The following is a 16,581-nucleotide window of genomic DNA, read 5'->3' as shown; positions in this document are numbered from 1 at the left end:
ACTACCACCGTACAGAGGCAGCAATACATGCCATCTAATAGACACACAGCAAAAATAAACTAAGGCTTCTTTAATGGCACCTCCTACACTTATAACCACTTTCATCCAAGAAGAACAAGGTCAACAAGGACATGGCAACAGCACGACGTGTTCAGCTCCTCTTCAAGTTAGTCAGCATCCTGATTTGGAAATATATTGTGGTTCCTTCAGTTGATTTACCTGCAGCAGTTCTAAATCTTGGCTCATTCAGAAAGAGTCTATAGTTAACTTGGCAGAAGGAGCTCTTGACTTGGTTAGTCTCTGGCCAGGTGTTTATCCTCTATATTATACTTGGTGAGAAATAGAAACATAGAATTCTATCATTCAAAATGGAGGCATTCGACCCATGATGTCTGCACTGGCTCCTAAAAGAGTTACCCAGATGGTCCCACTCTGCAATCAAGTGACACTGTATTAAATAATTTCTGAAAGCCAAAATAGAAAACAACCAAGTACCCTTTTCCACTGCCTGTGTCATCCCCACAAAGAACTCAATTACATTTGGCAAAGCCACCTTGACTGTCTGGTACGAATTTATTTCTTAGAATCAATCCCTACAGTGTGGAAACAGGTCCTTCAGCCTAACAAGTTCACACCGACCCTCCGAAGAGTAACCCACCCAGACCAATTCCTCCTACTCTATATTTACCCCTGACTAATACACCTAACTTCCACATCCCTGAACACTGTGAGCAATTTAGCACAGCCAATTCACCTAACCTACATATCTTTGGACTGTGGGAGGACCACACAGACACAGGGAGAATATGCAAACTGCACACAGACAGTTGCAAGGCGGGAATCGAACCCGGATTCCTGGCACTGTGAGGCATTTCTCCAAATTGTTTACCTTTTCCCGTATTATAGCCTCCTCAGTTTTCCCACTACTGATGTGAAGCTGACAGGAATTAACATTAACTCTATTTTCTCTCCAAAGATGCAGCAGACCTGAGATTTTTTCCAGCAATTTCTGATTTTGTTCAATTCACGATGCTGTCTTTTTTGCATCTTTAATTGTTACAGTTCCCAGAAGGAACAGTTTTAATAAGGTGAATACTCCTGTAACTAAGGATTATAAAAGTTCAAATCTCTGCTTTGGTATTTCCATCTTGTACTCAGGCTTTTTCTGTAAAAAGAATATGTTAGTTAACGTAGAACATAGAAACGTACAGCACAGAACAGGCCCTTTGGTCCACGATGTTGTGCCGAGGATTAACCCTAATGTAAAATAAAATAACCTAACCTACACACCCCTCAATTCACTGCTGTCCATGTGCATGTCCAGCAGTCACTTAAATGTCTCTAACGATTCTACTTCCACCACCAGCGCTGGCAATACATTCACAACTCTCTGCATAAAGAACCTACCTCTGACATCTCCTCCATACCTCCTCCTAATATCTTCAAACTATGACCCCTCGTGCCAGTCAATCCTGCCCTGGGGAAAAAGTCTTTGGCTACTGATTCTATCCATGCCTCTCATTCCTTCGCATACCTCGATCAGATCTCCTCTCTTCCTCCTTCTCTCCAGAGAGAAATGTCCGAGCTTATTCAACCTTTCTTCATAAGGCAAGCCCTCCAGTCCAAGCAGCATCCTGGTAAACCTTCTTTGCACCCTCTCCAAAGCCTCTGTATCTTTCCTATAGTAGGGTGACCAGAACTGGACACAATATTCCAAGTGTGGTCTCACCAGGGACTTGTAGAACTGCAACAAAATCTCGCGGCTCTTAAACTCAATCCCTCTGTTAATGAAAGTCAAAATACCATATGCTTTCTTAACAACCCTATCCACTTGGGTGGCAACTTTGAGGGATCTATGCACTTCAATACTAAGATCCTGCTGTTCCTCTACACTGCAAAGAATACTGACTTTAACCTTACATTGAGCATTTAGGTTTGACCTTCCAAAATGCATCACTTCGCATTTATCCAGGTTTCTCAGCCCAGCTCTGCATCCTGTCTATGTCGCACTGCAGCCTGCAACAGCCCTCTATACTATCGACGGCACCTCCAACCTTAGTGTCATCTGCAAATTTATTAAACCACCTCTCAACCTCCTCATCCAAATCATTTATAAAAACTACAAAGGGCAGAGGGCCAAGAACAGAGCCCTGTGGGACCCCACTCAACACTGACCTCCAGGCAGAATACTTTCCATCTACAACCACTGTCTATCTTCTGTGAGCCAACCAATTCTGAATCCAGATAGCCAAATCTCCCTGTATCCCTTACCTCCTGACCTTCTGAATGAGCCTACCCTGGGGAACCTTATCAAATGCCATGCAGAAGTCTATATACACCACATCCACTGCTCGACCTTTGATGACCTGTCTTCTCACCTCCTCAAAGAACTCAACAAGATTGGTCAGGCATGACCTGCCCCTCAAAAGCTATGCCGACTGCATTTAATCATGCTATCCTTTTCCAAATAGTTATAAATCCTATCCCTCAGAATTCTTTCCAAAACCTTGCTGACCACAGACGTGAGACTGACTAGTCTGTAACTGCCAGGGATGTCCCTATTACCTTTTTTGAAAAAAGGAACATCATTCGCCTCCTTCCAATCCTACGATATGACTTCCATGGAGAGTGATAAAGCAAAGAACTTTGCCAGTGGCTTAGCAACCTCCTTTCTCGCTTCCCGGAGAAGCCTGGGATAAATCTGGTCTGGCCCTGGAGACTTATCAATCTTAATGTTTGCCAAAATTTCCAGCACATCAACTTTATCAATCTGTTTCCCAACTCCTCAAAGTTCTTATTCACAACAAGGTCCCTTTCCTTAGTGAAAACTGAAGCAAAAAACTCATTTAGAGCTTCCCCTACCTGTTCAGACTCCACGCACAAGTTCTCTCTGTTATCCTGATCAGCCCTACCTTCTCCCTGATCATTCTCTTCTTCCTCAAATATGAGTAAAATACCCTTGGGTTCTTCTTAATCCTTCCCACCAAGCCTTTTTAATGCCCCCTCAGTCCATTTCTGAGCTCCTTTCTATTAAGCCTGTAATCCTCTAAAGCTGTGCTAGATCCTTGCTTCCTCCACCTTCCGTAAGCTGCTTTCTTCCTTTTGACAAGAAGCTCTTCTGTTCTCATCATCCAAGGCTTGTTAATCTTATCCCTTCTTACCTGACTCAGAGCAACAAATTCATGCATCATTAACATTGACTTGTAATTTGTAGTGAGTGCTGACCTTGAAGAAAGCTGTCAGTGAAACCAAAATCTCACTAGACTGGCTTTCTGCTTTCCCAAGACCAATTTAAAGTGATAACCAGGCAGAACGAAGCAGCCAATCAAAATGAGTATTCACATAGCAAGACCAAGAAATATAAAAGACCCAATTAGCTCACTTTTAATTAAAGTGATCTGACAGGACAACAATTGATTATGTAACAATAATGATGCAAGCTGAAGTATGAATATAAACTTATGAAAACTGTTTTTAAATTAAAAAAGTATGGACTTAAAATCACAACAGAGAAATTTGACATTCAATAAATATGAAACTCATTTTTCAATATTAATGATGGGGTGTTTATTAGGACTTTTAATAGACAATAGGTGCAGGAGTAGGCCATTCTGTCCTTCGAGCCAGCACCACCATTCATTATGATCATGGCTGATCATCCTCAATCAGTATCCTGTTCCTGCCTTATCCCCATAACCCTTGATTCCACTATCCTTAAGAGCTCTATCCAACTCTTTCTTGAAAGTATCCACAGGCTTGGTCTCCACAGTTCAGGCAGCATCCAAGGAGCACCACTCACTGGGTAAAGAACCTACCCCTGACAGTCCCCCTCTACCTTCCACCCTTCACCTTAAATTTATGTCCCCTTGTAACACTGTTGTACCCAGGGAAAAAGTCTCTGTCTATCCTATCCATTCCCCTGATCATCTTATAAACTTCTATCAAGTCACCCCACATCCTTCACCGTTCCAATGAGAAAAGGCCTAGCACTCTCAACCTATCCTCGTACAACCTATTCTCTATTCCAGGCAACATCCTGCTAAATCTCCTCTGCACCCTCTCTAAAGCTTCCACATCTTTCCTAAAGTGAGGCGACCAGAACTCCACACAGTACTCCAAACGTGGCCTTACCAAGGTCCTGTACAGCTTCAACGTCACCTCACGACTCTTGAATTCAATCCCTCTGCTAATGAATGCTAATACACCATAGGCCTTCTTACAAGCTCTATCCACCTGAGTGGCAACTTTCAAAGATCTATGTACATAGACCCCAAGATCCCTCTGCTCCTCCACCTTACTAAGAACCCTACCGTTAACCCTGTATTCCGCATTCTTATTTGTCCTTCCAAAATGGACAACCTCACACTTGACAGGGTTGAACTCCATCTGCCGCCACTCAGCCCAGCTCTGCATCATATCCAAGTCCCTTTGCAGCCGACAACAGCCCTCCTCACTATCCACAACTCCACCAATCTTCGTATCGTCTTCAAATTTACTGACCCACCCTTTGACTTCCTCTTCCAAGTCATTAATAAAAATTACAAACAGCAGAGGACCCAGAACTGATCCCTGCGGAACTCCACTTGTAACTGGGCTCCAGGCTGAATATTTACCATCTACCACCACTCTCTGACTTCGACTGGTTAGCCAGTTCTCTATCCAACTGGCCAAATTTCCCACTATCCCATGCCTCCTGACTTTCCGCATAAGCCTACCATGGGGAACCTTATCAAATGCCTTACTAAAATCCATGTAATTACATCACTGCTCTACCCTCATCCACAGGCTTGGTCACCTCCTCAAAGAATTCAATAAGACTCGTAAGGCAAGACCTACCCCTCATAAGTCCGTCCTGGCTGTCCCTAATCAAGCAGTGTCTTTCCAGATACTCATAAATCCTATCCCTCAGTACCCTTTCCATTACTTTGCCTACCACAGAAGTAAGACTAACTGGCCTGTAATTCCCAGGGTTATCCCTATTCCCTTTTTTGAACGGGGCACAACAGTCGCCACTCTCCAGTCCCCTGGCACCACCCCCATTGACAGTGAAGATGAAAAGATCATTGCCAACGGCTCTGCAATTTCCTCTCTTGCTTCCCACATAATCCTAGGATATATCCCGTCAGGCCCGGGGGACTTGGCTATCCTCAAGTTTTTCAAAATGTCTAACACATCTTCCTTCCTAACAAGTATCTCCTCTAGCTTACCAGTCCATTTCATACTCTCCTCTTCAACAATACAATCCCTCTCGTTTATAAATACTGAAGAAAAGTACTCATTCAAGACCTCTCCTATCTCTTCCGAGTCAATACACAGTCTCCCACTACTGCCCTTGATCGGACCTACCCTCGTTCTCATCATTCTCATGTTTCTCACACACGCATAAAAGGCCTTGGGGTTATCCTTGATCCTACCCACCAAAGATTTTTCATGCCCTCTCTTCGCTCTCCTAATCCCTTTCTTCAGCTCCCTACACGCTATCCTGTATCCCTCCAACGCTCTGTCTGAACCTTGTTTCCTCAACCTTATGTAAGCCTCCTTCTTCCTCTTTACTAGACATTCAACCTCCCATTCAACCTGCTGGACACACTTTCCTCATTCCTGAAGAAGGGCTTATGCCCGAAACGTCGATTCTCCTGTTCCTTGGATGCTGCCTGACCTGCTGTGCTTTTCCAGCAACACATTTTCAGCTCTGATCTCCAGCATCTGCAGTCCTCACTTTCTCCTCATTCAACCTCCCTCGTCAACCAAGGCTCCCTCACACGACCATCTCTTTCCTGCCTGACAGGTACTCTTTTCCTCGAAAATGTTCCACATTTCAATGACATCCTTCCCTGACAGCCTATGCTCCCAACTTATGCTCCTCAGATCCTGTCTTGCAGGATCATATTTACCCTTCCCCCAATTGTAAAACCTACCCTGTTGCACGCACCTATTCCTGATGAAGGGCTTTTGCCCGAAACGTCAATTTTCCTGCTCCTCGGATGCTGCCTGACCTGTTGTGCTTTTCCAGCACCACTCTAATAATGAATATTTATTTAATCTACTTCTCTCTGTTCACCGGACCTAAACATACAGTTGCTAACTGTTGATAAATTCTCCACTTGCGTTGTTCAGACTGAGGGTACTTCGATAAAGAGAATAAACCAGAGACTGAAACTAAGGAAGATTTTTGGAACTTCCTAAGGGAACCACTTGGTGGCAGCATCAGTTTGGGTTTGAGTTTCTCTAAATCTATGCTTTTTCACTATCCTCAATTAGTCCACGGGCTAAGTCTGCCTAACATCAGCCGTATCTCCACCTTACCAATCCAGCTTCGCATCACTGCATTAATTAAATCTCCTTTATTTGAAGTGGATTAAAAGTATTCAGCCTTTTTGAACACACAATTTTTCATTAAATCTGGGGCAGTGTTGGCATTGGAATAATGAATCTTTTTTGTTGACCCTGCTCACAGAGCGGGACTTTTAAGATTTTATTCTGGAGTAATACTGGTTTGAGTGGGTCCTTGAAATCTTCTAGATTAATTCAGATCAGTGATAAAGGATAGATTTAGAAAAACTCAAACCCTCACTGAAGTTGCCATCCAGTGGCTCCCTCAGGGATTGAAGTTCTAAAAAACTTACATAGTTAACAGTCACTGATTTATTCACTTGATTGGAGTACCTTTGCTCTGAGCTACACAAGGAGAGAATCGATCAACAGAAAGCAGCAAGATGTTTGATCAACCATAGTTGTGGTGTTCTTTCAATAATTATACCTCCTCTCCACATCTTACCCATACTCTCTTCTTGGGCTTCAACTCTGGTAAATCTTGTGGTCTTTGCAAGTTATTGAATTTTTGGTCGTGGTTGTCTCTTCATGATATTTTATTTCGTAGTTGTTTTCTACAACATTAGGTTTTGATGGAAGTTGTGTTCTCATTCTCCCTACCTAATATTTCTAGCGGTGATAATCCATTCGGAGTAGTGAGGATTGATCATTCAATCCAGTAAGATTAAGACCTTCTTATAAATTAGGATCAGGAATTTGTCTGCTCAAACTTTAATCATTCACACCCCTAATTCAGCCTCTCCAGCTGAACTGGTAACATGAAAACATATTTAATTTTGGAACTGCTTGTGTTTTTTTTATTATACATTCATGGGTTAAGGGGGCCATTGTCTGTGCCAACATTTGTTAGCCTAGAATGCCACTGAAGCTCCTACTCAACTTTGTCAGAGGACAGATACGAGTCAACCATATTGCTAAGACTTTGTAACATGTAGGCCAGACCTGGTAAACATGATAAATTTTCTTTCTAAAAAGACATTTGTGATGTTTATGTTTTTTTTTACAGACACTCAACAATGGGTAGGGTTGGAATACTATTAGAATTTTAACTCTAAATTTGGATTGAATTGCAATCATCTGTCTGCTGTGATGGGATTTGGATGTGGACGTGCAGAACATAATTTGGATCTTTGGATCAATAGGCAGTGACAACATTACTAAGTAATAACCGCAGCTGCAATCTTTGGTGCAACGTCTGACATGACAATGTCCAGGATCTTGAGTGTACAGTAATGTCTTTTGAGGGACTGAATACAATATCTGTTGTGTTATTACACTAAAAGCTAACTTCAATCTATCTTGAATAATAACCAATAGTTATAAGGTCTATATAACCTTGAACTCAAACAAATCCATTCTCAGTTGCTTCCACCCTACTGATGGGAAATGTAACAATGGTTTTTTTTGGTCTTGTATGTCTTCTAGACAGTGGTGATGTCTGGCCACTAAATTGACTGCTGCATCCATACACATCACTTCATAATTCCCAAAATTCTTTGATGGGTGGGGAGGGGGCATGCATTGAAGAATTGTAACTAATCTCTTGAAGACCAGTAATTTGCCAACAACTGTGAGGTGCTTACACTGTTCAAAGTGCTGGTTTGGTATCAGAATATTGGGTACATAATGTGGTCATCCTTTCAGAAAACAGTTCTCGACTTGGAAACATTCAAAACAAGACTTTGGCTTGCCTTATCTCTTGCAATGTCCTTTCAGTAGCTAGTAGGTTCTTATTAAAATAGGAAGACCAAAACTGTACAGATGCAGCCTCACAAATGTCCTATATAATTAAATCATAACCTCCCTACTTTTGCATTCAATTCCCCTGTGATAAATGATAATATTCTATTACCTTTCCTGATTACTTGCTGCGCCTGCATACTAACCTTGTGATTAATGGATCAGGTTTGCTCACTAAGCTGGAAGGTTCATTTTCAGACGTTTCATCATACTCGGTAACATCTTCAGTGAGCCTCTGGCTGAAGCATTGCTAATGTTTCCTGCTTTCTATTCATATAGTTGGGTTTCTTTGGGTTGGTGATGCCATTTCCTGTGGCGACGTCATTACCTATTCTTTTTCTCAGGGGTGATAAATCGGGTCCAAGTCAATGTGTTGGTTGGTAGAGTTCCAGGTGGAATGCCATGCTTCTAGGAATTCTCGTACGTCTCTCTGTTTGGCTTGTCCTAGGATGGATGTGCTGCGCCAGTCAAAGTGGTGTCCTTCTTCATCAGTATGTAAGGATATTAGTGAGAGAAGGTCATGTCGTTTTGTGGCTAGTTGATGTTCATGTATCCTGGTGGCTAGTTTTCTGCATGCTTGCCCAAAAACATCAACTAGCCACAAAACGACATGACCCTCTCTCACTAATATCCTTACATACTGATGAGGAAGGACACCACTTCGAATGGGACAACACATCCATCCTAGGACGAGCCAAACAGAGACACGCACAAGAATTTCTAGAAGCAGGGCATTCCAACCGGAACGCTATCAACAAACACGAACTCAGACCCGATTTACCAACTCCTGAGAAAAAGAATAGGAAATGACATCACCAACCAAAGAAACCCAAACATATAAATAGAAATCAGGAATCATCAGCAATTCTTCGTCCAGGGGTTCACTGAAGATTTTACCTAGTATGGTGACAATGCGTCTGAAAACGAACTTTCCACCTCAGCGAGCACCTACATCCCGAACCTCAACCTGAGCTACAAATCTTCTCAAAACTCAGTTGTGATTCATGCACTAGGTCACCTACACTCTATATCTAAAAGCTCTGCAATCTCTCAGCAATTAGACAATGGACTGCAGGGATTCAAAATAGCAGCTCTCCACCATCTTCACTAAAGATGAGCAATAAATGACATAGGTAAATAACTAGGTGAAACAGTATTACAGATATCAAAAATAAAGATACTTCCATTTTACCCCAAACAACGATACTCAAACCACAGTGAGGGATCACCCTGTTTCCATTTTAAAGTTCCTTGTTCAGTAACACCGCTGTAATTGGATTCCTTTCAATCAAGACAATTTCTTTCGTCAATGTCCCTTCCTGGGATCCATGCAGAAACTGTTATCACAATCATTTATTTCTTAACATGAGTTCCTTAACCTCTTCTTCCATAGCCCTTTGTTTCTTGAGCTTTTCTCAATGACTCCGAGCCATGACTTTGGAGATTGCTAAACTGCACTGCACTTTTTAGATGGTTACGTCGTTCTAAAAGGAAGTGTTTATGTCTCCCTGTCTCGAAATATTTCTGACATTCAGTCACCCACTCTTGAACAAAGTTAAAGTTGAAATGGAAACTTTGTCCAATAGAGGGAATTGCTGGTAAGACTCAACAATTTGATTGAGCATCACCTTGTGGGGTGCTGAGATATTATAGCCCCATTCCAGAGAACAAGTTTGGCAAATCACTTGGAAATTCATTTGTGCATACACCAAAGGTGTGTAATAACATCTGTGTAGGATGATCAGAACAGTGGGTTAAATAAAAGAAAAATGCTGATGCACAAATGAATTTCCGAGTGATTTGCCAAACTTGTTCTCTGGAATGGGGCTATCATATCTCAGCACCCCACAAGGTGATGCTCAATCAAATTGTTGAGTCTTACCGGCAATTCCCTCTATTGGACAAAGTTTCCATTTCAACTTTAACTTTGTTCAAGAGTGGGTGACTGAATGTCAGAAATATTTCGAGACAGGGAGACATAAACTCTTTCTTTTAGAAAGACACTGCATGGTGGCACAGTGGTTAGCACTACTGCCTCACAGCACCAGAGACCCAGGTTCAATTCCCACCTCAGGCAACTGTCTTTGTGGAGTTTGCACATTCTCCCTGTGTCTGCGTGGGTTTCCTCCGTGTGCTCCGGTTTCCTCCCACAGTCCAAAATAAAATGTGCAGGTTAGGTGAATTGGCCGTAGTGTTAGGTGTAGGGGAATGGGTCTAGGTGGGTTGCTCTTCGGAGGCCGGTGTGGACTTGTTGGGCCAAAGAGCCTGTTTCCACACTAAGTAATCTAATCTTAAAAAAAAAATTTTGACCCAGCCAGCAACAGCCACATCCCATGAGTGAACAAAAGCTTCAAAGTTCAATCTATCTAATTCCCCTTTTAGCCTTCTTACATCCTCTTCACGACATACCTAACTTTATGTCATCAGAACATTTAGCAACCATGCGTCAGTACCTTCAGCCAAGTCATTTATAGAAGTTGTAAAAGGTTTAGCTTATAACAGTGATACCTGTGACACACCACTCTTTCTGGTTGGTAAGATGTAAATGGTCCATTTGAACCTATACTATTTTTTTGCTAACTAGCCAATCTTCAACCTAGATTAGAGTGGTGCTGGAAAAGCACAGCAGGTCAGGCAGCATCCGAGGAGCAGGAAAATTGATGTTTCAGGCAAAAGCCCTTCATCAGGAATAGAGGTTTCCAGCATCTGCAGTCCTTGTTTTTTACCTAATCTTCAATCTATACTACTATACTGCCACGTTAGGTTCCATTTCCCAAAATAATCTTCCATGTTTTCAAATGCCTTCTGGAAATCTAAACACAGTTCATCCAGTAGTTCCTCAAATTCACAGCACATTACTTTCTCAAAAAACTAAAATAAAAATTGAACATGAATTCCTTTTCATAAAATTGTTGATTCTACCTAATTACATTCAATCTTTCTAAATGTCCTACTATAACATCTATAATACACAGAACATAAAAAAGCACAGAACAGGCCCTTTGGCCCACGATGTTGTGCAGAGATTTAATCCTAATGTCAAATATGGTATCTTAACCTACACACCCCTCAACTCTCTGCTATCCATGTGCATGTCCAGCAGTCGCTCAACTGTCTTTAATAACTCTGCTTCCACCACCACCACTGGAAATACATTCCATGTATTCACAACTCTCTGCGAAAAGAACCTACCTCTGACGACTCCTTTATACCTTCCTCCTAATATCTTCAAACTATGACTTCTTGTACCAGTCAATCCTGCCCTGGGGAAAAAGTCTCTGGCTATTGACTCTATCTATTCCTCTCATTATTTTGTACACCTCGATCAGGTCTCCTCTCTTCCTCCTTCTCTCCAGAGAGAAAAGTCTGAGCTTATTCAACCTCTCTTCATAAGACAAGCCCTCCAGTCCAGGCAGCATCCTGGTAAACCTTCTTTGCACCCTCTACAAAGCCTCTGTATCTTTCCTACAGTAGGGTGACCAAGACTGGACACAATATTCAAGTGTGGTCTCACCAGGGACTTGTAGAGCTGCAGCAAAACCTCGCTGCTCTTAAAACTCGATCCCCCTGCTCATGAAAGCCAAAACACCACATGCTTTCTGAACAACCCTATCCACTTGGGTGGCAACTTTGAGGGATTTATGTACTTGCCCACCCAGATCCCTCTGTTCCTCCACACTGCCAAGAATCCTGTCTTTAATCCTATATTCAGCATTTGAGTTCGACCTTCCAAAATGCATCACTTCGCATTTATCCAGGTTGAACTCCATCTGTAATTACTCAGCCCAGCTCTGCATCCTGTCTATGTCACACTGCAGCCTGCAGTAGCCCTCTATACTATCAACAACACCTCCAACCTTTGTGTCATCTGCAAATGTACTAAACCACCCCTCAACCCCTGTGGGATACCACTCAACGCTGACCTCCAGGCAGAATACTTCCCGTCTACAACCACTCTCTGCCTTCTGTCAGCCAGCCAATTCTGAATCCAGATAGCTAAATCTCCCTGTATCCCATACCTCCTGACTTTATGAATGAGCCTACCATGGGGAACCTTATCAAATGCCTTGCTCAGGTCCGTATACATCACATCCACTGCTCGACCGATCAGTTTTGACACCTCCTCAAAGAACTCAAAGTTTTGTGAGGCATGACCTGCCCCTCACAAAGCTGTGCTGACTGCCTTTAATCACATTATGCTTTGCCAAATAGTCATAAATCCTATCCCTCAGAATTCTTTCCAAAACTTTGCTGACCACAGACGCAAGACTGACTAGTCTGTAATTGCCAGGGATTTCCTTATTATCCTTCTTGAAAAAAGGAACAACATTTACCTCGTTCCAATCCTCTGGTACAACTCCTGTGGAGAGTGAGGAGACAACCTCCTTTCTCGCTTCCCGGAGCAGCCTCGGATAAATCTGGTCTGGCCCTAGAGACTAATCAATCTTAATGTTTTCCAAAATTTCTAGCACATCAACTTCATCAATCTTGATCTGTCAAGACCATATCCCAGCTCCTCTTAAGTTTTCATTTACAACAAGGTCCCTTTCCTTGGTGAAAACCGAAGCAAAAAACTCATTTAGGACGTCCCATATCTGCTCAGACTCCACGCACAAGTTCCTTACGCTATCCCTGATCGGCCCTACCTTCTCCCTGATCGTTCTCTTATTATCAAAGCTATTAACAAAGACATTACATCTTCCATATGACAACCAAGCAGCTAGCTAGCCTGTAGCTTCCTCCTTTTTGAATGAAAGAGTTATGTCCATTATTTTCCAATCTAATGGAGCCATCCCTGAATTAAGGGCATTTTCAAAAATTATAGTCAACCCATCAACCGGTCACTTCTTTTAACACCACAGAATAAAGTTAATGAGGACTGGCAACTTATCAGTTGATAGCTCCAACAATTTACTCAGTACCATTCTCCTGGTGAATAATTTTCCTGAGTTCCTCCCTCTCTTCCATTTACAGATTTACAGCCATTTCTGATATGTTACCTGTACTGTCCACAGCAAAGACCGATACAGAATTTGTGTTATCTATACTCATGTCATTCTTGACAGCATCTGCTGTAGGTTCGACCTTCCTCTGTACACAATTCAGAAACTGAATCGTGCCATACAAGGCTTAACCTTAGTGCTAAAGTCGAGGCAGCATCTTAAACCTTCTTTCACATTCAGGAGGGTTACCAACAGATGATGGTTAGTTTTGATTTTGAACGGCAATCTAATTCCAGAGTCTAAAACATGGTTAAGTCCCCATATGATGACTAAAGCTTTTTACTCAAAGAACAAAGAAAATGATCAAGGGCCAAAGGCCCTGCACTGCACTGTAAAATTTACAGCCCAGGAACAGGCCCTTTGGCCCACCAAGCCTGAGCCGATCCAAATGTACTGCCTAAACCTGTTGGTCAATTCCTAAGCATCTGTATCCCTCTGCTCCCCACCTACTCAAGCATCTGTCCAGGCACATCTTAAATGAATCTACCGTGCCTGCCTCTACCACCTCTGCTGGCAATACGTTCCACATGCCCACCACCCTGTGTGAAGTACTTGCTGCATGTATCCCCCTTAAACTTTCCACCTCTCACCTTGAAAGAGTGACCTCTCGTTATTGAACCCTGGGAAAAAGCTTGTCTCTATCCACCCTGTCTATATACCCTGCATGATTTTGTAAACCTCAATCAGGTCCCCTCCAATCTCCTTTTTCCTAATGAAAACAAACCTAACGTACTCAACTTCTCTTCATAGCTAGCACCTTCCATACCAGGCAAATCCTCGTAAACCTTCTCTGCACCCTCTCCAAAGCGTCCACATCCTTTTGGTAATGTGGCGACCAGAACTGTACACAGTATTCTAAATGCGGCCGAACCAATGTCTTGTACAATGTTAATATGACCTGCCAGCTCTTATACTCAATACCCCGTCCAATGAAGGCAAGCATACTATCTGCCTTCTTGACCACTCTATCCACCTGTGCATCAACCTTCAGGGTACAATGGACCTGCACTCCCAGATCTCTTTGTCCATCAACTTTTCCCAAGGCTCTTCCATTCATTGTATAATTCGCTCTAGAATTCGCCTTGCCTAAATGCATCACCTCACATTTATCTGGACTGAAAACCATCTGCCACTTTTCCGCCCAACTCTCCAGTCTATCTATATCCTCCTGTATTCTCTGAATGCTTTCTGCTACTTCACCAATCTTTGTGCCATCTGTAAACTTGCTGATCATACCAACAGTGCCCTCTTCTAGATCATTTATGTATATTACAAACAGTGGCCCCAATACTGACCCCTGTGGAACACCACTGGTCACCTTTCTCCACTTTGAGAAACTCCCTTCAACTACTGCTCTGTTTCCCTGTTGCTCAACCAGTTCTTTGTCCACCTAGCTAGAACACCCTGCACACCATGTGACTTCACTTTCTCCATTAGTCTACTAGGGGAAACCTTATTAAAAGCCTTACTGAAGTCCATGTATATGACATCAACAACCCTTCCTTCATCTATCAACTTGGTGACTTCCTCGAAGAACTAAGTTGGTAAGGCACGATCCCTCCCGCACAAAATCATGTTGCCTATCACTGATAAGCCCATTTTTTTCCAAATATAAATAGATTCTATCCCTCAGTGCCTTCTCCAGCAACAATCCCATCAATGACGTCAGGCTCACTAGTCTGTAGTTACCCGGAATATCCCTACTACTCTTCTTGTACAGGGGGACAACATTAGCAACCTTCCAGTCCTCCAGCACCTCACCTGTATTTAAGGATGCCACAAAGATATCTGTCAGGGCCCCAGCTATTTCCTCTCTCGCCTCCCTCAGCAACCTGGGATAGATCCCATCCAGTCCTGGAGATTTGTCCACCTTAATAACCTCTAGCCTAACCAACACATCTTCCCTACTTATGTCAACGTGATCTAAACTAATCAAACTTCTCTCTCTAATCTAAGATTCATCATGTTCCTCTCCTCAGTGAACACGGATACAAAGTAATCATTCAGAATCTCACCCACTTGCTCAGCTTCGACACGCAGCCTTCCTTCATTATCCTTTTGTGGACCAATCCTTTCTCTAGTTACCCGCTTGCTACTTATAAAAGAATAAAATACTTTGGGATTCTCCTTTGGGGAGTAACAATATTCTGTTAATCACTTAGAAGCACAAAAAAAAGGTCTATGTTTCACACTTTCCTGCAGATAAGGCATCTGCCACTATTGCAGTTGGTGAACACAGATCATTACGTGCTAAGAATTCTCAAGAGATGAGTTGTTTAATCTTTTCAAAAGTGACTTGCTAATTTACATTTCAGCAACACCAATGATGGTCTCAAAAGCTCTCTCACTGACCTTTGTCAAATTTAATCGGAATTAACAATCCAATTTACCATCCCATAGATCTTTTGAAGTTCTCAGACATTCCTAGGTGGAGATTCTCTTCGAGTTTTATTTTTGTAGACCAAATGTAATTCCAATGGTTTAAACAACGTATCCAAATAATTTTACCCTGTACTTGACAAATTCACATTTTTTCATTAAGTGTTAGGCCAGCATTGTGTGAGATTCTCAAGACATTTCCGACTCTTTGGCCACCCACTCTGGAACAAAATTAAAGTTGATTCAACAATTTGGTTATACATTTGGGTGCTCAGAAATTCGGTCTTTATCAACCCATTCCAGAGAACAATGTTGGCAAACCACTTTGAAATTCATTTGTGCATTCAGTATCAGCAACCATGAAATGTTACAGAACAATATCAGCTGCTTTTCTACTTAGAGAATAGTTTTAATTGTAAATGACATGGACTCAATAGTTTTGCAATTTTTATAGTTAAGATTCACCATTAGCTAGCCTTTAATTTTTAGTAAGTTTCCTCCAGGACCTTGTAATTTAATCTGTTTGAGCCATTTTAGGAAATCTAACAACACTACACACTGCTCCTTTAGATAATTTAAACTCTGAGGACGGTTCATCCACTTCTGGTTAAGTATTCCATTACTCATTGTCAGTTGCGTTTATTACTGCTAGGAAGGATTTGGAAACTGTGATGCTTTAACGATTTCTGCCCCTGTGCACTGGTTATCTGCATCCTAAAATGATGTGGTGTTCAGATCTGTTACCCTTGTCCTTTTAGGTGGTAGTGGTCGTGTGCGTGAAAGGTGCTGTCTAATAAGACTGGTGAATTTATGCAGTGCATCTTGCATACGGTAGGTATTACTGCTACAAATCATCGGTGATAGAAGCATAGAATCCCTACAGTATGGAAACTGACCATTCAGCCTATGCTCCAAAGAACATCCCACCCAGACCCAGTCCTTCCTCACCCCTACTCCATGAGAAATCCACCCAACCTGCTTACTGCTGGACAATGGGAAGAAATCAGAGCATCCAGAAGAAACCCAGACAGATGTGGAGAGAATTTCACCCTAGGATGGAATCAAACCCAGGTCCCTGGCGTTGTGAGGTAGCAATGCTAATCACTGAGCCACCATGCCACCCTGA

The 16,581-nt window shown here is 42.3% G+C and overlaps 1 protein-coding gene across 1 annotated transcript in view; it reads right to left on the bottom strand.

Moving 5' to 3' along the window:
* The window catches only part of LOC132820340 (importin subunit alpha-4-like), a 124,191-nt gene that overhangs the window by 69,387 nt on the left and 38,223 nt on the right, over positions 1-16,581 (bottom strand). The gene's annotated exons all lie outside the window — the stretch shown is intronic.

This window comes from Hemiscyllium ocellatum, chromosome 11 (assembly GCF_020745735.1).
Source record: "Hemiscyllium ocellatum isolate sHemOce1 chromosome 11, sHemOce1.pat.X.cur, whole genome shotgun sequence".
Classification (NCBI taxonomy): Eukaryota; Metazoa; Chordata; class Chondrichthyes; order Orectolobiformes; family Hemiscylliidae; genus Hemiscyllium; species Hemiscyllium ocellatum.
This window is presented reverse-complemented; position numbering and strand designations above follow the sequence as displayed.